The sequence below is a fragment of the Odocoileus virginianus genome, chromosome 8 (genome assembly GCF_023699985.2).
Source record: "Odocoileus virginianus isolate 20LAN1187 ecotype Illinois chromosome 8, Ovbor_1.2, whole genome shotgun sequence".
Taxonomy (NCBI): Eukaryota; Metazoa; Chordata; class Mammalia; order Artiodactyla; family Cervidae; genus Odocoileus; species Odocoileus virginianus.
Window position 1 is genome coordinate 29410 of NC_069681.1, and position 25193 is coordinate 54602.

The 25193-nt window shown below is 38.0% G+C and overlaps 1 pseudogene; it reads left to right on the forward strand.

The window, feature by feature from the left end:
- Positions 1-11463: 11463 nt before the first annotated feature.
- Positions 11464-12413, forward strand: LOC110124746 (olfactory receptor 6C6-like; annotated as a pseudogene).
- Positions 12414-25193: the final 12780 nt, after the last annotated feature.

The following is a 25193-nucleotide window of genomic DNA, read 5'->3' on the forward strand; positions in this document are numbered from 1 at the left end:
GAATATGAATAATCCTAGAGTAAAGGAGATAATTGAGGGAAACATTGCTTTAAACTATAGAGAAAATTGAGAAAATTTGAAGTTTACTATATAAATGTGACACTAGGCCTACAATAATGATAATACAGCCAGAGATCTTTAGAAAAAAGGAATAAGAGTTTTTATTAAACTGTAGATGAAGCAGGAGGTATATTACTCCTCCATGTTTATCCCCATTATCACACTCAGCATATATATATATATATACTGAATAATTTTAAGCAAACATTTTTTCCTCATCTTTAAAAAGTTTTCAGTCACAAAGAAATATAAACATATGAAAAGACAACCCCAAGAATGGGAGAAAATAATTGTTAATGGAGCAACTGACAAAAGATTAGACTCCAAAATATATAAGCAACTTATACAGCTCAAAATCAGAAAAACAACACAATCAAAAAATGGGCAGAAGACTTAAACAGACATTTCTCCTAAGAAGACATACAGATGGCCAAAAAACACATGAAAAGATGCTCAACAACTCTCCTTATTAGAGAAGTGCAAATCAAAACTACAATGAGGTATTACCTAACATCAATCAGAATGGCCATCATCAAAAAAAAAAAAAAAAAAAAACTACAAACAATAAATTCTGGAGAGGTGTGGAGAAAGGACCCTCTTGCAGTGTTGGTGGGAATATAACCAGCTATAACAGAGAATGGTATGGAGATTCCTTAAAACACTAAGAATAAATACACCATATAACCAGCAATCCCATTACTAGGTATATACCCTGAGAAAACCATAATTCAAAACAACACATGCACCCCAATGTTCACTGTACCACTATTTACACTGACCAGGACATGGAAGCAACCTAGATGTCCATCAACAGATGAATGGATAAAGATGTACATATGTACAATGGAATATTCCTCAGCCATAAAAAGGCATGAATTTGAGTCAGTTGTAGTGAGGTGGATGAACCTAGAGCCTCTTTTACAGAGTGAAGTAAGTCAGAAAGAGAAAAACAAATATTTTATATTAATGCATATGTATGGAATCTAGAAAAACAGTACTGATGAACCTATTTGTAGGGAAGGAATGGAGACGCAGATGTAGAGAAGTGACTGGTGGACACAGCGGGGGAAGAAGAGGGTGGAACAAATTGTGAAAACACATTGACATATTATATATATATTTATTATATATTATATTATATAAATTTATATATTTTATATATTTATATACATTTTATTTATATATATTTTATGTATTTACATTTTATATATACATATATATTTACATATACATTTATATACATTTCAATTTATTTATATATATTTATATTTGTATATTTATTTATATATATTTATATTGTGTGTGTGTGTGTATATATACACATAACCATGTTGCAAAACCAGTGACTACTGGGAAGCTGCTATAACACAGGGCGCCCAGGCTGCTGCTCTGTGATGACCCAGAAGGGTGGGATGGGAGTGGGGGAAGTAGGCTGAAGAGGGAGGGGATATATGTATATAATTATGACTGATTTGCATTGTTGGACAGTAAAAGCCAACACAACATTGTAAAGCAATTATCCTACAATTAAATACTTTTTTAAAATGTCAGTTATATTAGTACCAATAAGAATAAAATACTTAGGAATAAACTTAACTTAAAGCTAACTAAAGACATGTACACTGAAAAGTGCAAAACTTTAATGACAGAAATCAAAGAAGACATAAACAAATGGAATGATATTCAGTACTCTTTGACCAGGAAACTTATGAAAATGTCCTTGCTACCCAACCCAATCAACGAATTCAATACAACCCTGTCAAAAAGCATTGGCAATGTTTTTTATCAAAACAGAAAAAAAAGTTCTGAAATTTATATGCAACCACAAAATACCATGGATAGTCTAATCAATCTTGAGAAAAGAGACCAAAGCTGGCTTCCAGATTTCAAAATATATCTTAAAAGCTACCATAATTAAAATGATATGATACTGATATAACAATAGATATGTAAATCAATGAAACAGAGGAGGGAGCCCAGAATATACTCAGAAACAAAGTTTGGGGAAAACTGGGTGCTATCTGCAAAAAAGTAAATTCTACTCTTACACTATACATAAAGTCAACTCAAAATGAATTAAAGATTTAAACATAAGACCTAAAGCTTTAGAACTCTTCAGAATAAATCATAGGGGAAAACCTTCATGACACTGGACTAGACAATGATTTAATGGATATGATCCCAGGTTATAGGCAACAAAAAAATAGAACAGTGGAATCACATCAAACTAAAAAGTACTTTTACCACTAAGGGAAGAGTCAACAATCGACAGAGTGAAAAGAAAACCTACAGAATGGAAGAAGATACTACAAACATTGCAACTGATAAGAGGTTAGAACCTAAAATATGGAAGAAAGTCATTTACCTCATATCAAATAAAACCAAGGCAAACCAAAACAAACTAATAACTTAATAAATGGACTGAAGACTCAAGTAGACATTTCTCCAAAGAAGACATATAAGGAGATAAATGGCCAGCATGTATGTATATGCTATATTCTTAATGTCATTAATCTTCAGAGAAATGCAAATCAAAATCATAATATATCACCTCACACCTATCAGGATGATTATTATCAGGGTGTGTTAAGTTGCTCAGTCATGTCTGATTCTTTGTGACCCCATGGACTGTAACCCACCAGGCTCCTCTGTCCATGGGATTCTCCAGGCAAGAATACTGGAGTGGGTTGCCATTTCCTTCTCCAGGAGATTTTCCCCACCCAGGGATTGAACCCAGGCCTCCTGCATTGCAGGTGGATTCTTTACCACTAGCACCACCCAGGAAACCTCTATTTGCAGGGTAATAAAAGGCAAAAGATGTGGAGAACTTATAAAATTTGCACATGGCTGGTGGGAATGTAAATTTTGCAGCCATTATGAAAAACAGTATGAAGATTCTTTAAAAATTAAAAATAGAGACTCCTATGTTATCCAGCAATTCCATTTCTGGATATGCATTTAAAATAATTGAAATCAGAGTCTCTAGAGGCATTTCCATGTTCATTGCAGTATGTGTGCATGCTAAGTCAGCTGTCATGCCCAACTCTTTGTGACACCATTGACTGCAGCCCACCAGGCTCCTCTGTCCATGAAATTTTCCAAGGAAGAATACTGGAGCGGGTTGCCATTTACTACTCCAGGGTATCTTCCCGACCCAGGGATCAAACCCACGTCTCCTGCAAGTCTTTTGCATTGGTGGGCAGATTCTCTACCATGGAGCTACTTGGAAGACTCCTTCACTGCAGCAGTACTCACAGTTGTTAAGACATGGGAGAAATCTAAATGTCTGTGGAAGGAAGAATAAACACAGAAAAATTTGGCAAATGCATACAATAGAACATTATTCGGTCTTTAAAAAGGAAGGACACCTAGTATATGTGACAACATGGATAAACCTTGAGGACCTAAGTATAATAAGTATAATTATAAGTCAGTCAGTCACAAAAAGGTTAAATACTATATGGATTCACTTAAGTGACATATCCAAAGTTCTCAAAATCATAGACTCAGATAATGAACTGGTGGTTGCCAGGGGATGGAAGAGAGGGAAATGGGGATATTTCTAATCGACTGACACAAAGTTTCAGTTATAGTTAACAACACTCTACTGTGTCTTTAAAATTTTAATTGGGTACACCTCATGTTGTGTTCTTATCACCTTAAAAGCATAATATGTACATATCTGTTGTAGTTAGATGTGCAGAGAATATTCATAATGATTAATATAATTTATTAATAGCTAATTACATTATATGCTTTACAGATTTGTTTCCATTTCTGTAGTATGTTATGTACACCTGACTTAACTGAGCTTATACTTGACTTACTGATGGGAAAATATATCCCTAGAGGTTATAGAAACCACAAGTTTGTCAAATATTTGTCTTATTTAACATACAGAAGGGCTTCCCTGGTGGCTCAGCTGGTAAAGAATCTGCCTGCGATGAAGGAGACCTGGGTTCAATCCCTGGGTTGGGAAGATCCCCTGGAGAAGGGAAAGGCTACCCACTCCAATATTCTGGCCTGGGGAATTCCATGAACTATACATATATTCCATCCTATCTGAACATAAAAAATGTACTTCAGATAGGATGGAATGAAATGGAGAAACCATTTCTAATTTTCCTCTAACTTTTTTGAATCCCCTCCAATTTTCTGTCCATCCCCCCTTTTCTTTAAATCTTATGTTGTATATTTCAAGTGAAGGATCTTACAGTGATCATTAGGAATGTTGCACCACTCATTAGGTTTATATTTTCTATTACTACAAAGCAGTTCATATAACTGAGAATACTTTTTCATAACCACAATCATTATTTCAGCTATACACACACACACACACACACACACACACATTTTTTTCCAAAATATTTTAGACATTTATTAATGCCTTAAGTAGAACAAATGGAAGAGTATTTTGACAGATGAAATCCTAATTTTATATGAAAATGGAAGATTTTGCTTTGTTATCAAGATTTTATCTTCCACAAAACTTAAATGATTGTTTAGGTATATACTTAAAGTTATTATATATATAGGGCTTCCCTGGTAGCTCAGATGGTAAAGCGTCTGCCTACAATGCAGGAGACCTGGGTTCGATCCCTGGGTCAGGAAGATCCCCTGAAGAAGGAAATGGCAACCCACTCCAGTATTCATGCCTGGAAAATCCCATGGACCGAGAAGCCTGATGGGCTACAATCCATGGGGTCGCAAAGGGTCAGACATGACTGAGCGACTTCACTTCACTTCATATATATATATATATATATATATATATATATATATATAATATATATGGTGATATATATATATATATGGTGGGCTACGGTCCATGGAATTGCCGAGTCAGACACGGCTGAAGGGACTTAGTATGTAGGCATGTTCTGTGTACAGCTTTAAGTAGGGAAAAGGGAACATAGTTCATTTTTGCCTCATAGGATAGCTGCCAAAAATTATTGAGTTTGGTTGGTCTCTAAGTTATATTTGATTTTTAACATATACACTCTGAAACTGGAGGGAAGTGGCAGGCTGCTCTCTGTCAGGGGAGGGGGGACTGAGGGCTGACATGCTTTCACAGAACTAGAACAGGTGCTAACTGGATTGATTATACCCGTTTTTCTCTACTGTGAAAGCTCTAACCTAAAGAGGGTGATGTGTAGTTTTATTTATTGTTCAGGACTGTTGCTGTCTGTTCTCTTTGCACATTTACAAAACCAAAACTGTTTATATCCAATGCAGGTAGATATAGGTACCAAAAGGTAACAGTTTTTAAAACTGATAATAAGGGAGACCTGAAAAAAATGTGAAAATGACCAGAGTGCTGTGTGTGAGTGTGTGTATGAAAACCACTGATGGGAGACAGTGAGGGATTGCAGTGCTCTCACTTTTAGAAGTGCACACTTCAAAACTCACTGTTTCATTTCATTTAGAAAAATCAATCCCTGATACCACTATCTTTTCATGACTACAGACAGTTACTTTCTGCATCCCATATTTCAGTGGACTTAGAATACTATGTTTTTGACTGAGTTGGAATATTCAGTTTTATTGGTTTTGGTGTTGTTAGAACTGGACCTGGTACCTGCCCATCAGTACTTCCACATGTCTGTATATTTCTCAGCCCTTCATCTGTGCTTATTTAATTGTTCTCCAGTTTCTTCCATCTTCAAGTTGGTATCCCTTCTGCCCTTGTATTTCAGAGACTTAGCTTTCCTGTTTTGGTGAAGGTAATGCTGGCAAGACCACTGGAAGGTCAGACTAAGGAAAGAACTTAGTCTGATTCAGCTCGCAAGAATCAACAAGAATCAACTCACATTTTGAGGAAAGAAAGTTTGACATTTCAAACAAAAACCTAAACTGGAAAAATGGATTGGCATGTGTGAGATTGGTGGGTTTGCATCTATTAATTTAGCTTGGAAAGTTTGGAAACTCTCATACAGAGTCTTTTATATGATGTTCTTTGTGTGTGTGTGTGTTTGTGGTGCATGTGTTTGTGTGTGTGTGTGTGTGTGTGTGTGTGCGCATGCACACCCCTAGGCTATTTCTTAGCTCCAGAATGTCTAAGTTACATCTATCTGGTAACAAATGTATCTTCTGAGAATCATCAGTTGCTCAAAAAAAAAAAAAAATCACTGATGAGAGAAAGAATTCAGGTTCCAAAACCCTTATTTAATTTAGAAAAAAAATTTGGATATTCATGTTGTCTAGTAATCACTTCAAAACATGGCCTACTGTACATTGTTGACTTAAAGATTACAAATTTATGAAAAAATTCAAATCCTCTGATTCTGCTCTTCAGAATGAATATTCTAACCGTGGGGAAAATATTGGTAGAAAGTTTGGCTCTCCAGTATCAAGAAGGTTGGAGGAACTGGATGGTGTTAGAGCATATGACGTGTACAGAGACTTGTTTCAGAGAGGATGGAGAAAGATGTCACTCAAAAAGTCCAACCTCTGAAATGCTGATCTTCAGCTATTTAAATCCTTGGTTCCTGGTAAACACTGTCCTTTTTTCAAGATGCAGCCACACATGAGCTGTGTTGTGGGTACCCCAGGGATAGAGTGAGTTGACTTGCTTCTCCTTAACTTCTTAGAGGGGGTTGCCCTGTGGACTGTGGGTAGCATTAGCAGTGAAGAAGAAGTAAGTTTACACATTAGTTTTTCTAACACCAACCATTTGGAGTAGTAAGGCCCTAACCTGCAGAATGACATTTTCCAGTGCCTAGAATATGTGATTTTGCCTTTATAATCAAGGCAAGGATAAGCTTGCACAGGCATAGACTTAAATAGGCCAAGATTAAGACCTCCCATGATACATAGCAACTTTTCAAATAAAGGATGCTAAACTTCTACTATACTAAACAGCTCTGTACTGTTTGAGCAGTGCAGTAGAGACCTGCACTGGGGATCCCAGCCTGAGCATCTTGTTCAAGGACCTACCTCACTCTCCAACAAAGTTCCCAAAGTGGGGTTCCAAGGCCCAGTAGCCTCATACTTTGCACAGTTCAGATCCACCTCCCCCAGCCTAAGAACTCCCAGAGCACACTTGGCAAACCATCACCCACAGGGAAAATCTAGGAGACCCCTGAGCTAAGAATGGTTTTTCAATTTTTAAAGAGCCATTAAAGAAAACAAACAAACAAAAAAATGACAGATACACAGCAGAGACTACATGTGGCCTGTAGAACCTCAGATATATACTAAATGTCCCTGTACAGAAGACACTTGCTGAGCCTGCACAGATAGGACCATTCAAGAATGGATATAGAGTTGCCTCCTCTTCATTCAGGAAGAAGTTACCATTTAGGAAGGTAGTTACCATCTATGAGCACAGAAAGGGGAACCAGAGAAGTGACCAAACTTTCATCTTAAAAATAGGTGTTCATGCACCAGAATTTCACTTATCTTTTTCTCTAGATTCTTTTCAAGATTGGTTTCCCGATAAACCAGGTAATATACTCCTCCCGCCCCCACTTAAATTTAAAACGTGCTGTTCAGGAGGGCTCACTGTGTTGTGTTGAGACCTGTGCAGTCAAGAGATGGCCTCCATGCCTGCTCCCCACCCTTCCCCCCGGGTAAGAAGATGGCCAGGAACTGTCTCTCAGCAATGCAGGCCCAGGCTGAGGTGAGAAGCAAGACATGGGAGGGGCTGAGTGCAGGAGGCAAAGAATTAATATCAACTAAGGGCTGGCCAAGAAGGTAGCCCTTTATATTAAGAAGAGGTGGCAAGAATACACAGAAGAACTGTACAAAAAAGATCTTCACGACCCAGATAATCATCATGGTGTGATCACTCACCTAGAGCCAGACATCCTAGAATGTGAAGTCAAGTGAACTTTAGAAAGCATCATTACGAAAAAAGCAGGTGGAGGTGACAGAATTCCAGTTGAGCTATTTCAAATCCTGAAAGATGATGCTGTGAAAGTGCTGCACTCAATATGTCAGCAAATTTGGAAGACTCACCAGTGGCCACAGGACTGGAAAAGGTCAGTTTTTATTCCAACTCCAAAGAAAGGCAATCCCAAATAATGCTCAAACTACCACACAACTGCACTCATCTCACATGCTAGTAAAGTAATGCTCAAAATTTTCCAAGACAGGCTTCAGCAGTAGGTGAACCATGAACTTCCAAATGTCTAAGCTGATTTTAGAAAAGCAGAGGAACCAGAGATCAAATTGCCAACATCCACTGGATCATCAAAAAAGCAATAGAGTTCCAGAAAAACATCTATTTCTGTTTTATTGACTACGCCAAAGCCTTTGACTCTATGGATCACAATAAACTGTGGAAAATTCTGAAAGAGATGGGAATACCAGACCACCTGACCTGCCTCTTGAGAAACCTGTATGCTGGTCAGGAAGCAACATTTAGAAGTAGACATGGAACAACAGACTGGTTCCAAATAGGAAAAGGAGTACATCAAGGCTGTATATTCTCACTCTGCTTATTCAACTTATATGCAGAGTACATCATGAGAAACACTGGGCTGGAAGAAGCACAAGCTGAAATCAAGGTTGCCGGGGGGAAATATCAGTAACCTCAGATGTGCAGATAACACCACCCTTATGGTAGAAAGTGTAGAATAACTAAAGAGCCTCTTAATGAAAGTGAAAAAGAAGAGTGAAAAAGTTGGCTTAAAGCTCAACATTCAGAAAACTAAGATCATGGCATCTGGTCCCATCACCTCATGGGAAATAGATAGGGTAACAGTGGAAACAGTGTCAGACTATTATTATTTTGGGCTCCAAAATCAGTGCAAATGGTGACTGCAGCCATGAAATTAAAAGACGCTTACTCCTTGTAAGGAAAGTTATGTCCAACCTGGATAGCATATTAAAAAGCAGAGACATTACTTTGCCAACAAAGGTCCGTCTGGTCAAGGCTATGGTTTTCCCAGTGGTCATGTATGGATGTGAGAGTTGGATTGTGAAGAAAGCCAAGTGCCGAAGAATTGATGCTTTTGAACTGTGGTGTTGGAGAAGACTCTTGAGAATCCCTTGGACTGCAAGGAGATCCAACCAGTCCATCCTAAAGGAGATCAGTCCTGGGTGTTCATTGGAAGGACTGATGTTGAAGCTGAAACTCCAATAATTTGGCCACTTCATGTGAAGAGCTGACTCATTGGAAAAGACCCTGATGCTTGGAGGGATTGCAGGCAGGAGGAGAAGGGGATGACAGAGGATGAGATGGCTGGATGGCATCACCGACTCGATGGACATGAGTTCGAGTAAACTCTGGGAGTTGGTGATGGACAGGGAGGCCTGGGGTGCTGCTGATTCATGGGGTCGCAAAGAGTCAAACACGACTGAGCAACTGAACTGAACTGAACTGAAGAAGTTAGCAAGCTCTAAACATGTTTAGTGACAGAAAGCAAGAGAAATTGGACTAGTGGGAAGTTGCTTGTTAGAGGTGGTTTAGTCACTAAGTCATGTCTGACTCTTGTGACCCCATGGACTGTAGCCTGCCAGGCTCCTCTGTCCATGGGTTTCTCCCTTGGAATACTGGAGTGGGTGGCCATTTCCTTCTCAGTGGATCTTCCTGACCCAGGAATCAAACTCCTGCATTGCAGGCAGATTCTTCACTGACTGAGCTACCAGGGATGCCGGGGATGTTGCGTAAAGCCTCGCAAAGAACAAGGATCTGTGCTAGTTCTTGGTGGAAAGACTCCGATTACCTGATGTTTAAATCTGAAACTCGGGCCTACATAGGACACTTTTCCTTCTAAAAATTATGCACCACTTAACAAGAAATTTAAACGGGCAAAAGTATTTTCTAAGCTTTTAAACAAAAAAAATCAGCTTTACAATTTTCTGTGGTAATGTGCAATGAATGCAGAAAAACTACCTATAAGTAAAATGTTTAGTTATTTATTTATCTTTCAGGGTTTTCTTTTTTATGATTTTTATTGATTTCCCCATTCCATAATGAATGTGACCAACCAAGGAGAATTCTGTGTTCTGTTACTAAGACTATATTTTACTATTAGGAATTATATAAACTAAGGGAGTATCTTTAAATGTTTTAGATTCAAATGATGTTTTCTATTCAAAGAATAGTTATCTTTGGGGTATTATGGTGGTGTCATATCACTCTATATTTGGCAACCTCATGTTGCCGCACATTGTCACATGGATGAGTGTTGAGAATCAATAAAATAAAAATCCACCTGGTGGCACACACACAAAAAATAATATATATGGCCCATTCAAAATAAATGAACATAAACTCTCTGTGCATAAGATTTAATGGCAGATCTACTAGCAAAAACTTTAGAAAAAGTGACTTAAAGATGCAAAAGGAATGTTGTGGAGATGTCAAGAAGTCAATGTGTGAGTAAAATGGAAACATTCAAAATTATAATAAACGTAAAGGAAACCAAAAGGAAATTATAGAGAAGAAAATTACAATAGCTAAAATGTTATAAAATGTACTGAGTTGTGTATATTCTGTGTTGTCTTTTCAAACGTATCCAACTCTGTGCAAACTCTATAGCTCTCCAGGTTCCTCTGCCCATGGGATTCTCCATGCCAGAACACTGGAGTGCATTGCCATTCCCTTCTCCAGGGGATCTTCCCAACCAAGGCATCAAACCAGCATCTCTTACGTATAACCTGGATTGGTAGGCAGTGTGCTCTTTAGCACCAGCTGGGAAGCACATAAAATGATTAAGTCTTCATAAAAATACAAATAAACTTAAGTTTTGTTCACTTCACCCACTGATAATCAAAATACTGTATCCAAACTTCAAATACCTAATATTCTTAAAATATATGAAATATTCACAGAAATTACTATGAACTTAGCATAAAGGAAGTGAAATGAAAATGGCTCAATCATGTCCAACTCTTTGCAACCCCATGGAGTATAAAGTCCATGGAATTCTCCAGGCCAGAATACTGGAGTGGGTAGCCTTTCTCTTCTCCAGGGGATCTTCCCAACCCAGGGATCAAACCCAGGTCTCCCACATTGCAGGTGGATTCTTTACCAGCTGAGGCATAAGAGAAACTTGAAAAAATGTGAGGAATAATATAATGAAGAAAAGTAATATATGGGAAAGATTTAAAATGAGTGTAGCATGCAATCATGCATCATTGGCATTTTCAGACTGGAGAAATCACTTTTAACTAGACAAAATGGAAAATATTTACCTTTTTCTTCTTTAGTTTTAATATATACATGATAATATATATTCAGTAAAATATATATTTAGTAAACAGAAATCTATTTAAATATATATATATTAGGTGAATTTATATACTTTTTGCTAACTTTTATATATTTTGGTTTACATAAAAATTTATACATTTATAGGTTAAGATGTTAATTTATACTGTTATATTCTTTTATACATTCCAATTTTTTGTCTTCTTTCTTATGTAGATTTGACAAGGCTAAACAGATAAATGAAGAACCAATCAATGGAAATAGAATTCATTCTCTTGGGATTGACTGATGACCCACAATTACAAACTGTGATTTTCCTGTTTCTCTTTCTCAGTTACACATTGAGCCTGACTGGGAATGTAATCATTATCCTCCTCACCCTCCTGGATATTCACCTCAAAACTCCAATGTATTTCTTTCTTCATAGTTTCTCATTTTTAGAAATAATATTCCCAACAGTATGTACTCCCAGATACCTGGTCACCATTGTGAGTAAAGAAAAAACCATTTTGTATAATAATTGTGCAGCTCAATTATCCTTCTCCCTTTTATTGGGAGTTACAGAGTATTACTTTCTGGCTGCCATGTCCTATGACCGCTATGTTGCTATCTGCAAACTGCTACATTACCCAGTCATCATGAACAGCAAAGTTTGTTATCAGCTTGTATTCAGCTCTTGGGTAACTGGATACCTAATTATCTTTCCTCCATTTATCATGGGACTCTAGCTGGATTTCTGTGCTTCCAAAGTAGTTGATCACTTTATGTGTGAAATTTCTCCTACCCTTCAGATATCCTGCACAGATACACGTGTTCTAATGTCTTTTATGTTAGCTGTTGTGACACGTGGTCACATTGGTATTAGTGATTCTTTCTAACACTTACATCATTAAGACCATCCTGAAATTCAGCACGGCAAAGAGTCAAAGCTTTTTCCATCTGTATTTCCCGCATAATTGTTGTCTCCCTGACATATGGAAGCTGTATCTTTATGTATGCTAAACCATCTGCAAGAGAAAGAGTAACTGTACCCAAAGGTGTAGCTTTGTTGTACACTTCAGTTACCCCTTTACTAAATCCTTTCATTTGCACCCTAAGGAACCAACAGGTGAAAGAACCCTTCTGGGACAGGTCACAAAAGATGCTGTGTTTTTCAAAAAAGCATTTATTTAAAGGCCACAAGTTGTAATATTATCACAACAACATCAAAAAAATATGTTTCATGCATTTGTTCTGGTCACATTTTCCTACTTCATTACTTATTTCATAGACGACATTCTCTTCAAGAATCTTATAGCTCAGCTTCACCCTTGTACTTTATTCTTTCTAATGAAAACATTTCACCCTGCTATAATAATTTACTTTCTCAAGTCTGTAATTCAAGTTTTAAATATCATCTCCTTATAGCTTACCAGTGTCTAAAAATCATGACTTTGAATAAAGTGTGTTTTGTGTAAGTGTGAGGCTCTGAGAGTGGCTCAGACGCTAAGATTCTGCCGGCAATGCGGGAGACGCAGTTTCGATACCTGGGTTGGGAAGATCCCCTGGAGAAGGAATGGCAGCCCACTCCAGTATTCTTGCCTGGGAAATCCCATGGACAGAGGAGTCTGGCAGGCTATAGTCCTTGGGGTCACAAAGAGTCAGACATGACTGAGCAACTAACACTTTCCCTTTTTTTTTCTTCTTTTTTTCTGTTGAAGTGTGTCTTGCTGTGTGTAATTGATTAATTAAAGATATATTTATTGTGTATCTATCTTATTCCCGATACTGTGAGGGGCTCAATCCTTACTTTAAGAAGCTTGCATTATATAAAACAAAACAAAACAAAGCAAAATGGCTCTGTATTTCTATCCAGTATATAACTAGTGTTGCAACAAATATTGACAAAAGTGTTAAGGGGCATATTAGGTGGCTTCTGAGTAATCTTGGAGTTCAGGAAGGGATTTCAGGAGATAGTGAAATTTATGCTAATTATGCTCCCACTAAACATATACAGAAAGACAGTATACTGAGACAGAAGTATATGCAAATGACAGAGAAGTGTTAGAGAACCATATGCATTTAGAGAGTTAGTATATGCAATGCTTAGACGAGGATTTTGAGATATTCACCCTGTTCAATAAAGGCTTCACCACATACACCACAGGGAACACAGCACAGAGTATTTAAATTTTTTTACCTCCAATTCTCTGCATGTAAAAGAGTAGTAATGTAAACAACATCTCATGGTTCAGTAAATATATAATATTAGAAATACCTAGCACTCAGTAAAAGAAAAGGCTTTTCTCTCAAGCAATTTAAAAAAAAACACAATATTGTAAAGCAACCATCCTCCAATTAAAAATAAATTTAATAAAATTGTTTAAGCTAATACTAGATGTATTTTTTTAAAAATGGTGGTAACAACATGAAGGGTCTTGTGTGCTGGAATAGTATTCTGGACTGAAAGTTGATATAACAATTAATTTAAAATGGTAGTACATAAGAACCACTTAGGTAGTCTCACAATATAATTTTAAGTTATTATTCTCAGTGAGTCCAAGTCATTATGTCTAGGAAACCATCCATACAACCTCAACTAATATACACTCAGGCCATTTTGAGGTGTTTTTCATTAACTGATATTTCCAAAAAAAACCCAGAATCATTGAACTTACATGTAAGATGTAAACTTTAATATTGAAATTTCTTGCTTTAGGGAAGTCACTCTTGAAAATGAAGCTGTATGTGATTAATATTAAGGTGAAAGGGGCAAGTGAGGGAAATATTTCTCTTAACTCTTAACTCTCTTAACTCTTAACTAAATTTTGAAGTTTAGTATATAAATATGACAGTGGCTCTACAACACAGTCAGAGATACTTAGGAAAGAACAATGAGAAATTTTATTAAACTTAATATTTGGGGGGCTAATGGTGCAGGGGGAATATAAATCCTCCTTGTTCATTCCCCATTTCTACACTCAGAAAATATATATTGAATAAATTTTAGGAAGCATTTTGTAATAATCTCATAAAGTTTTAATCATACAGAAATTATGAAAAAAGGCATATTTATCCATGAAGAATCAGATTTCCCAGTTGAATGAAGATGAAATAACTTGAAGATATTTTAGATGTAATAATTCCTATTTTCTATGTTCCTCCCTAAGTAGATATGGAGTTTGCCTTTGGTCTAATTGTTAAAAATATTGTTAATAGTTAATTAAGTTATCAAATTATAATGTAGGGAAATGATGTATTACCATGTTTTCCATCATCCACAACTCCTCTTTCTAACAAGCCATTACTCCCCTCAGAAGTTCTGGTTTCATGTGGTCTTATTTTAGTGTCTGTGTGTATGACCTGTTAGCAAATTTCCTCTCAAGAAGCCAAAACAAGGAAAAGAATATTTATCTTATCTCTTTTGGAGTACTGTCAAAAGTTTAGACCAGGGCCTAAATTATAACTGTTATACTCTATTGACTCTTAATATTGTGCTAAGAATCAGAGCTGTCTTATCCCCAGATATTGGAAGTTTCTCTCCAAAAGACAGAACCTTCACTGTTGACAATGCAACATAAGAAAGTTGATATTCTCATATCTCATGCCCCGGAATTTCCTCCACCCACTTTCCCAGTAACCCAATCAAAGAGTCTTTCTTAGTGAAATCATATCAGCGAACTGCATTCTCATTTCATCCTGAAGTCGATGCCTTACTTTACATTTTCCACCAGGCCTCTTACAAGTATGTTTCACATGGAAAAGTTGAAGTGTGAGATATCGGATCAATCATAGCTTTGACCTGATCATATTACTCTACAGTTACAGCAATTTTGAGAATTAAACTTGGCTTTTCAGACAGAATAAGAAAGAAATAGACAAGATTATTGTTAAAGTGCAACATACCACATTACAAGTTGAAGAATAAAAATTTAACTTTCATCTCAATAGACGTAGAAAAAGTTTTTCCACATACTCTCTAAATCCATCCATGTTGCTGCAAATGGCAGAATTTCACTGTTTTTCATGGCTGCATAACACACCATTTGTAGCAATATTGAATGGACTAGAGATTATTATACTTAGTGAAATAAGTCAGAGAAAGATAAACTAGTAGGATATCACTTATGCGGAGAATCTAAAAATTGAATTATACAAAGTACATAGCAAAACAAAAAACAGACCCACAGATATAGAAAAGAAACTACTGGTTAGCAGCAGGGGGCAGGAAGAGGGTAGGGGCAAGATATGATTATGGTATGGATACTGAGATACAAACTACTATGTGTAAAATACATATGCAGCAAGAATATTTTGTGCAGCATAGGGTTTTATAGCTATCTTGTAACATCTTTCAAAGGAGTATAATTTGTAAAAACTAAATTATCATTCTGTATACAATGGAGTAATATGATATTGTAAATCCACTGTATTTCAATATAAATATTTTCACTTTTGAATTAAGATAATTCTCTCATTTCTTTACAGAAAACATTTGACCCTCCAATATTAATTTTGTTATACTGTGATGATTATGCCTCTGGGGCAAAAGAGCATAGAGAAAGAAAAGGTGAAAAAGACACACAGAAAAAAAGAGAGATATTGGACTGGAGAACCAGAAGAGAGATAAGATATTAGTTAGATGAAATTCTATTTTTCTGAGAATTTCTTAATCAGCTTCCTCCTTATACAGACTTCATTTTCTGAAGGCCTGCATTGTATCTTTATATGTATAAATATAGCTTCTCTTGATCTTTATTATATAAATATTTTATCATACATATGGATTTATTTTATCTCTGAGAAAAGTCACCCCATTGATCTCAGATTACTTTCCTCTGACCATGTAAACAATTTGTGAAAAAAGACTTCCATTAACAGGACAACAAACTTACCTTCATTTTTATTACTATCATCAACTACTTCATCATTAACATTACCACAGTTCTAAAATATTCAAGTGTATGATAAAACAAATTTAAATTTCTTACTGACATACTAAATGTCCATATACTTTTCCAGTTTTCAATGTATCATTAAAAAAGAAAAAAATATTTTGTTTTAGACAGCACTGTATTCTCACTTTCTGTTAAACTCCTTTACCTATCGTGAAGGGTATATGATAGATAGCTGAAAAGTTTATTCTGAAGATTCAGAATCAAACATACCCATTGAAAACTGCCAGTGACTAACCTGTGGTGAAATGAGATATTTTCCAGATGAGATAAAATTCTAGGTTCAGTTCAGTTCGGTTCAGCTGCTCAGCTGTGTCCAACTCTTTGAAACCCCATGAACCGCAGCACACCAGGCCTCCCTGTCCATTACAAACTCCCAGAGTTTACCCAAATTCGTGTCCATTGAGTCAGTGATGCCATCTATCTCATCCTTTGTCGTCCCCTTCTCCTCTCACATTCAACCTTTCCCAACATCAGGGTCTTTGCAAATGAGTCAACTCTTCACATGAGGTGGCCAGAGTATTGGAGATTCAGCTTCAACATCAGTCCTTCCAATGAACACCCGGGACTGATTTCCTTTAGGATGGACTAGTTGGAGTTCCTTGCAGGCCAAGGGATTCTTAAGAGTCTTCTCCAACACCACAGTTCAAAAGCATCAATTCTTCAGTGCTCAGTTTTCTTTATAGTCCAACTCTCACATCCATACATGACTACTGAAAAACCATAGCCTTGACTAGATGGACCTTTGCTGACAAAGCAATGTCTCTGTTTTTTAATATGCTATCTAGGTTGGTCATAACTTTCCTTCCAAGGAGTAAGCATGTTTTAATTTCATGGCTGCAATTCTAGGTATAAGATGAAAAATTATAGGGATCTAATATATAACCTGATGACTATAGATAGTGATAGTAAATTACAAACTTAAAACTTTATGACACTAGATCTTAAATGCTCTGACCACCAAAAAACACAATTATGTGAAGTAATGGAAGTGTTAGCCAAACTTGTAATTATTTTGGAATAGCATATGTATCAAATCATCACACTGTACACCTTATGCAATTGTATATATCAATTATATTCCAACAAAGCTAATAAAAACACTCATAATTTTCTCACTTTTATAATCTTTCTGATGACTACACATATATAAATTCTTTATTTATCTAATTATTAGTTTTGAAAGATGTTGTTGTTCAACATCTTAATTACTGGGAGACAAGAGTTCACACAGCTCTGTAGCCCTCTCTTTCTATATCTGCTGATGTCAGAGATATTTCTGATTTAAGGCAGACCATCTTGTAAAAATTCTGATGGAACTTTCTAGTTGACAACAACCAAGAATCTAGGGGCATGTACAGATGATATGTTATGCGAATTTGAAAATGTTTTATAGCTTGAAAATACCTAGTCTCTCTAGATCAAAGTTTCCCTATCTATGCCCTATTAGCATAATCATCACTGTTTGTGTGTGTGTGCGCCTGTCTTTTCAAAAGATACATTGGAAAAATTGACTCTTTATGGGTAAAGATGTCAACTGGATACATATCCCACACTACATACAAATATCAATTAAATGAATCAAACATAAGTGTAGTGGTATAAATCTCTGAGAAAAAAACATAAGAATTTCTTTTTCTGAATTTGAGGTAGCTGAAAGCAAAATTCATATAAGGAGGATGATCAATAAATTGGAATAATCAAAATCAAGAAATTATGGCATTCAAAAGACATTGTTTAGTTCATGAAAAGATTACACACAGGCTGAAAAAAACAGCAAATCAAATAACAACAAAAAAAAAAAAAAGGATTTATGCCTGGTACACATAAAGAATCACAAAATGCAATAATATTAAAAATACAGCATAAATAAAGAATGGGTAAAAATTTCAGCAGTAAGTTTAAAAGGAAATACACAAATATCAGGTAACCACATTCTGCTGCTGCTGCTAAGTCACTTGTCATGTCCAACTCTGTGTAACCCCATAGACAAGCCCACCAGGCTCCCCCATCCCTGGGATTCTCCAGGCAAAAACAATGGAATGGGTTGCCATTTCCTTCTCCAGCGCATGAAAGTGAAAAGTGAAAGTAAAGTCAGTCAGTCATGTCCGACTCTTAGCGATCTCATGGACTGCAGCCTACCAGGCTCCTCCATCCATGGGATTTTCCAGGCAAGAGTACTGGAGTGGGGTGCCATTGCCTTCTCAGAACCATATTCTAGATGAGCATCATTACCATAATGATGATTATCATATCATCATTATTGATTTGAGAAATTAAGTTAAAATCATGAGATAAACTATGTACAGTTTAAGGTGATTAAAAGTAATAATATTTCCAATACCAGGTGTTTCAGGGTATGGAACACCTGAAACTCATACATTGCTGTTAAAAATGTAAAATTATATAACCACCCCAAAAAATTATAACCACGTTCTTTTGAAGTTAAGCATACATCTATCACACCACCCTGCCATTTTACTACCAGGTATTTACCCAAGCAAAACAAAACATTTCACCACACAAAGATCTGTAGACAAAAGTTCATTGCAACTTTATTTATAACAGTCAACAAGTTGATACACTCTACTGCACATCAACAACATAATGGGAGATCCCAGGCTAAGATGGCAGAGGAATAGGATGGGGAGACCACTTTATCCCCCACAAATTCATCAAAAGAACATTTGAATGCTGAGCAAACTCCACAAAACAACTTCTGATCACTAGCAGAGGACATCAGGCACCCAGAAAAGCAGCCCATTGTCTTTGAAAGGAGGTAGGACAAAATATAAAAGATGAAAAGAGACAAAAGAGTTAGGGATGGAGAGCCATCCTGGGAAGGGTGTCCTAATAGAGGAAGTTTCCAAACACCAGGAAACCCTCTCACCGGCAGGTCTGGGGGAAGTTTTAGAATCTCGGAGGGCAACCTAACCAGGAGGAAAAGTAAATAAAACCCACAGATTACATGCCTAAAGGCAACTCCCAGCAGAAAAGTACCCCAGATGCTCGCATCCACCACCAGCAAGTGGGGGCTGAACAGAGAGGAGCGGGTGGCATTGCTTACAGTAAGGACTGGGCTTGAATACCCTGAGGGCAATCTGAGGGAGCTAACATGTGATAGCAACTTAAACTGTGGGATAGCAAGAGAGAGAGAGACAGAGAATTAACCTGCAAAAAGCCCTAACCTAAGGCACTGCCAGCCAGTTCACAGAACAAAGGACTGAGCAATACCAGAGAAGAGCTAGCTGGCTGCGGACTGGCCCATCCCCTGCTGGAGGCAGGAGGCAGGGGGAGGTGGGTGCCAAGCAGAGCTGGAAAGGGGCAAACTCAGCCCCAGAGATGGCATCCCCTACCAAACTGCAAACAGGCTTCCAGTTTCTAACCAAAGACTTCCTGAGATTCTGGATGATTGACATCCACCAGGAGGGTCGCAGCCAGAGATCAGCTCCCCAGAACAGACACAAGACACACTGGACTGGCACGCCCGGAAACTGAGGCGGGGACGGAGAGGGGAGAAGTCGCGCTGCACCTGAAGAGAGTGAGCCCATCAAGCACCTGGCTGCCTGAGCGGCTAGGACCAGGGAAGGCACAAAACGCAGGCCCAACCGAGTCTGTGCCTTTGTGGAAGACCTGAGAACCTGAACCTGAGTGGCTTAGGCCTGAGAAGTGCACGCAACTCAGGGCCCGCTCCCTGTAGAACAGCCTGGAGCCTGAGCAGTGTAGGCGGGGAAAGCACACACCGTGAGCAGGGGCAAACCCAGTGTGGCCAGAACACTGTGAGTGCGCCACACACACACCAGCGATATTTGTCTGCAGCACCCCTCCCTCCGCATAGCTTGACTGAACAAGCGAACCTAAACAAGAGACCACCTCCACCCACTTGTGTCAGGGCAGAAATTAGACACTGAAGAGACCTGCAAACAGAAGGCGAATAAACAAAGGGAACCTCTTTAGAAGTGACAGGTGCAACAGACTAAAATCCCTGTAGTTAACATCGACTACACAGGAAGGGGCCTATAGATATTGAGAAGTATAAGCTGGAACAAGGAACTATCTGAAACTAAACTGAACCCACACTGCCCAGAACAGCTCCAGAGAAATTCCTAGATATATTTTTACTATATTTTTTTTTATTTTTTATTAAAATTTTTTTCTTTTTTCTTTTTTAAAAGTCCTCTATTTTCACTTTTCATGCATTGGAGAAGGAAATGGCAACCCACTCCAGTGTTCTTGCCTGGAGAATCCCAGAGACAGGGGAGCCTGATGGGTGGCCGTCTATGGGGTCACACAGAGTTGGACACGACTGAAGTGACTTAGCAGCAACAGCAATATACAGGCTACCCAAAGTCACACCAAACCCATAGACTCATCTCAAAATTCACTACTGGACACTGCATTGCACTCCAGAGAGAGGAAATCCAGCTCCATGCACCAGAACACCGACACAAGCTTCCCTAACCAGGAAACGTTGACAAGCCAATTGTCCAACCCCACTACCTGGGAGAAACCTCCACAATAAAAGGGAACCACAGACAACCAGAATACGGAAAGGCCACCCCAAACACAGCAATCTAAATAAGCTGTGAAAGGCAGAGAAATACCCAGAAGGTAAACGAACATGAAAAATGCCCATGAAGCCAAACAAAAGAGGAGGAGATAGGGAATCTACCTGAAAAGGAATTTAGAATAATGATAATAAAAATGATCCAAACTCTTGAAAACAAAATGGAATTACAGATAAATAGCCTGGAGACAAGGATTGAGAAGATGCAAAAAATGTTTGACTAGGACCTAGAAGAAATAAAAAAGAGTCAATTAAAAATGAATAATGCAATAAATGAGATAAAAAACACTCTGGAAGGAACCAACAGTAGAATAATGGAGGCAGAAGATAGGATAAGTGAGGTAGAAGATATAATGGTAAAAATAAATGAAGCAGAGAGGAGACAAGAAAAAAGAATCAAAAGAAATAAGGACAACCTCAGGGACCTCTGGGACAATGTGAAACGCCCCAACATTCGAATCATAGGAGTCCCAGAAGAAGAAGACAAAAAGAAAGGCCATGAGAAAATACTCGAGGAGATAACAGCTGAAAACTTCCCTAAAATGGGGAAGGAAATAACCACCCAAGTCCAAGAAACCCAGAGAGTCCCAAACAGGACAAACCCAAGGTGAAACACCCCAAGACACATACCAATCAAATTAACAAAGATCAAACACAAAGAACAAATATCAAAAGCAGCAAGGTAGAAAGAGCAAATAACACACAAGGGGATTCCTATAAGGATAACTGTTGATCTTTCAATAAAAACTCTTCAGGCCAGAAGGGAATGGCAGGACATAATTAAAGGGATGAAAGAGAATAACTTACAACCCAGATTACTGTACCCAGCAAGGATCTCATTCAGCTATAAAGGAGAATTCAAAAGCTTTACAGACAAGCAAAATCTGAGAGAATTTAGCACCACCAAACCAGCTCTTCAACAAATGTTAAAGGATCTTCTCTAGACAGGAAACACGGAAAGGTTGTATAAACACAAACCCAAACAACAAAGTAAATGGCAACGGGACCATACTTTTCAATAATTACCTTAAATGTAAATGGGTTGAATGACCCAAACAAAAGACAAAGACCGGCTGAACGGATACAAAAGCAAAACCCCTATATCTGCTGTCTACAAGGGACCCAACTCTAAACAAGGGACACATAGAGACTGAAAGTGAAGGGCTGGAAAAAAATAGTTCACACAAACAGACACCAAAAGAAAGCAGGAGTTGCAATACTCATATCAGATAAAATAGACTTTAAAATAAAGGCTGTAATAATAGCAAATTAAAAAAAAAAAAAAGACAAAGGATTAATCTCAAAAATATACAAGCAACTCCTGCAACTCAATTCCAGAAAAATACAAGACCCAATCAAAAAATGGGCCAAAGATCTAAGCAGACATTTCTCCAAAAAAGACTTACAGATGGCTAACAAACACATGAAAAAGATGCTTAACATCACTCATTATCAGAGAAATGCAAATCAAAACCACAGTGAGATACCATTACACTCCAGTCAGAATGGCTGCTATGCAGAAGTCTACAGGCAATAAATTCTGGAGAGGGTGTGGAGAAAAGAGAACCCTCTTACACTGTCGGTGGGAATGCAACCTAGTACAGCCACTATAGAGAACAGTGTGGAGATTCCTAAAAAACTGGAAATAGAACTGCCATATGACTTAGCAATCCCACTCCTGGGCATACACACCAAGGAAACCAGAACTGAAACAGACACGTGTTTATAATAGCCAGGACATGGAAGCAACCAAGATGCCCATTAGCAAACGAATGGATAAGAAAGCTGTGGTACATATACACAATGGAATATTCAGTTCAGTTCAGTTCAGTCACTCAGTCTTATACGACTCTTTGTGACCCCATGAATTGCAGCACACCAGGCCTCCCCATCCATCACCAACTCCCAGAGTTTAATTAAACTCATGCCCATCGAGTCGGTGATGCCATCCAGCCATCGCATTCTCTGTCATCCCCTCCTCCTCCTGCCCCCAACCCCTCCCAGCATCAGGGTCTTTTCCAGTGAGTCAACTCTTCGCATGAGGTGGCCAAAGTACTGGAGCTTCAGCTTCAGCATCAGCCTTCCAATGAACACCCAGGACTGATCTCCTTTAGGATGGACTGGTTGGATCTCCTTGCAGTCCAAGGACTCTCAAGAATCTTCTCCAACACCACAGTTCAAAAGTATCAATTTTTCGGCGCTCAGCTTTCTTCACAGTCCAACTCTCACATCCATACATGATCACTGGAAAAACCATAGCCTTGACCAGACGGACATTTGTTGGCAAAGTAGTGTCTCCGCTTTTTAATATGCTATCTAGGTTGGTCATAACTTTCCTTCTAAGGAGTAAGCATCTTTTAATTTCATGGCTGCAATCACCATCTGCAGTGATTTTGGAGCCCAAAAAAATAAAGTCTGACACGGTTTCCACTCTCTACTCATCTATTTCCCATGAGGTGGTGGGACCAGATGCCACGATCTTAGTTTCCTTAATGTTAAGCTTTAAGCCAACTTTTTGACTCTCCTCCTTCACTTTCATCAAGAGGCTTTTTAGTTCCTCTTCACTCTTTGCCATAAGGGTGGTATCATCTGCATATCTGAGGCTATTTATATTTCTCATGGGAATCTTAATTCCAGCTTGTGCTTCTTCCAGCCCAGCATTTCTCATTATGTACTCTGCATATAAGTTAAATAAGCAGAGTGACAATATACAGCCTTGACGTACTCCTTTTCCTATTTGGAACCAGTCTGTTGTTCCATGTCCAGTTCTAACTGTTGCTTCCTGACCTGCATACAGGTTTCTCAAGAGGCATGTCAGGTGGTCTGGTATCCCCATCTCTTTCAGAATTTTTCACAGTTTATTGTGATCCACATAGTCGAAGGCTTTGGCATAGTCAATAAAGCAGAAATAGATGTTTTTCTGGAACACTCTTGCTTTTTCAATGATCCCGCAGATATTGGCAATTTGATCTCTGATTCCTCTGCCTTTTCTAAAACCAACTTGAATATCTGGAAGTTCTTGGTTCACGTATTGCTGAAGCCTGGCTTGGAGAATTTTGAGCATTACTTTACTAGCATGTGAGATGAGTGCAATTGTGTGGTAGTTTGAGCATTCTTTGGGATTGCCTTTCTTAGGGATTAGAATGAAAACTGACCTTTTCCAGTCCTGTGGCCACTGCTGAGTTTTCCAAATTTGCTGGCATATTGAGTGCAGCACGTTCACAGCATCATCTTTCAGGATTTGAAATAGCTCAACTGGAATTCCATCACATCCACTAGCTTTGTTCGTACTGATGCTTTCTAAGGCCCACTTGACTTCACATTCCAGAATGTCTGGCTCTAGGTCAGTGATCACACCATTGTGGTTATCTGGGTCGTGAAGATCTTTTTTGTACAGTTCTTCTGTGTATTCTTGCCACCTCTTCTTAATATCTTCTTCTTCTGTTAAGTCCATACAATTTCTGTCCTTTATCAAACCCATCTTTGCCTGAAATATTCCCTTGATATCTCTAATTTCCTTGAAGAGATCTCCAGTCTTTTCTTTTCCTCCATTTCTTTGCATTGATCACTGAGGAAGGCTTTCTTATCTCTCCTGGCTATTCTTTGGAACTCTGCATTCAAATGGGTATATCTTTCCTTTTCTCCTTTGCTTTTCACTTCTCTTCTTTTCACAGCTATTTGTAAGGCCTCCTCAGAAAACCATTTTGCCTTTTTGCATTTCTTTTCCATGGGGATGGTCTTTATACCTGTCTCCTGTACAATGTCACGAACCTCCGTCCATAGTTCATCAGGCTCTCAGTCTATCAGATCTAGTCCCTTAAATCTATTTCTCACTTCCACTGTCATAAGGCATTTGATTTAGGTCATACCTGAGTGGTCTAGTGGTTTTCCCTACTTTCTTCAGTTTAAGTCTGAATTTGGCAATAAAGAGTTCATGATCTGAACCACAGTCAGCTCCTGGTCTTGTTTTTGCTGACTGTATAGAGCTTCTCCATCTTTAGCTACAAAGAATATAATCAATCTGACTTTGGTGTTGACCATATGGTGATGTCCATGTGTGGAGTCTTCTCTTGTGTTGCTGGAAGAGGATGTTTGCTATGATCAATGTGTTCTCTTGGCAAAACTCTATTAGCCTTTGCCCTGCTTCATTCCATACTCCAAGGCCAAATTTGCCTGTTACTCCAGGCGTTTCTTGACTTCCTATTTTTGCATTCCAGTTCCCTAATGAAAAGGACATTTTTGGGGGGTGTTAGTTCTAAAAGGTCTTGTAGGTCTTCATAGAACCATTCAACTTCAGGTTCTTCAGCATTACTGGTTGGGGCATAGGCTTGGATTACAATAGAATATTACTCAACCATTAAAAAGAATACATTTGAATCAGTTCTAATGAGATGGATTAAACTGGAGCCCATTATACAGAGTGAAGTAAGTCAGAAAGATAAACACCAATACAGTATACTAACGCATA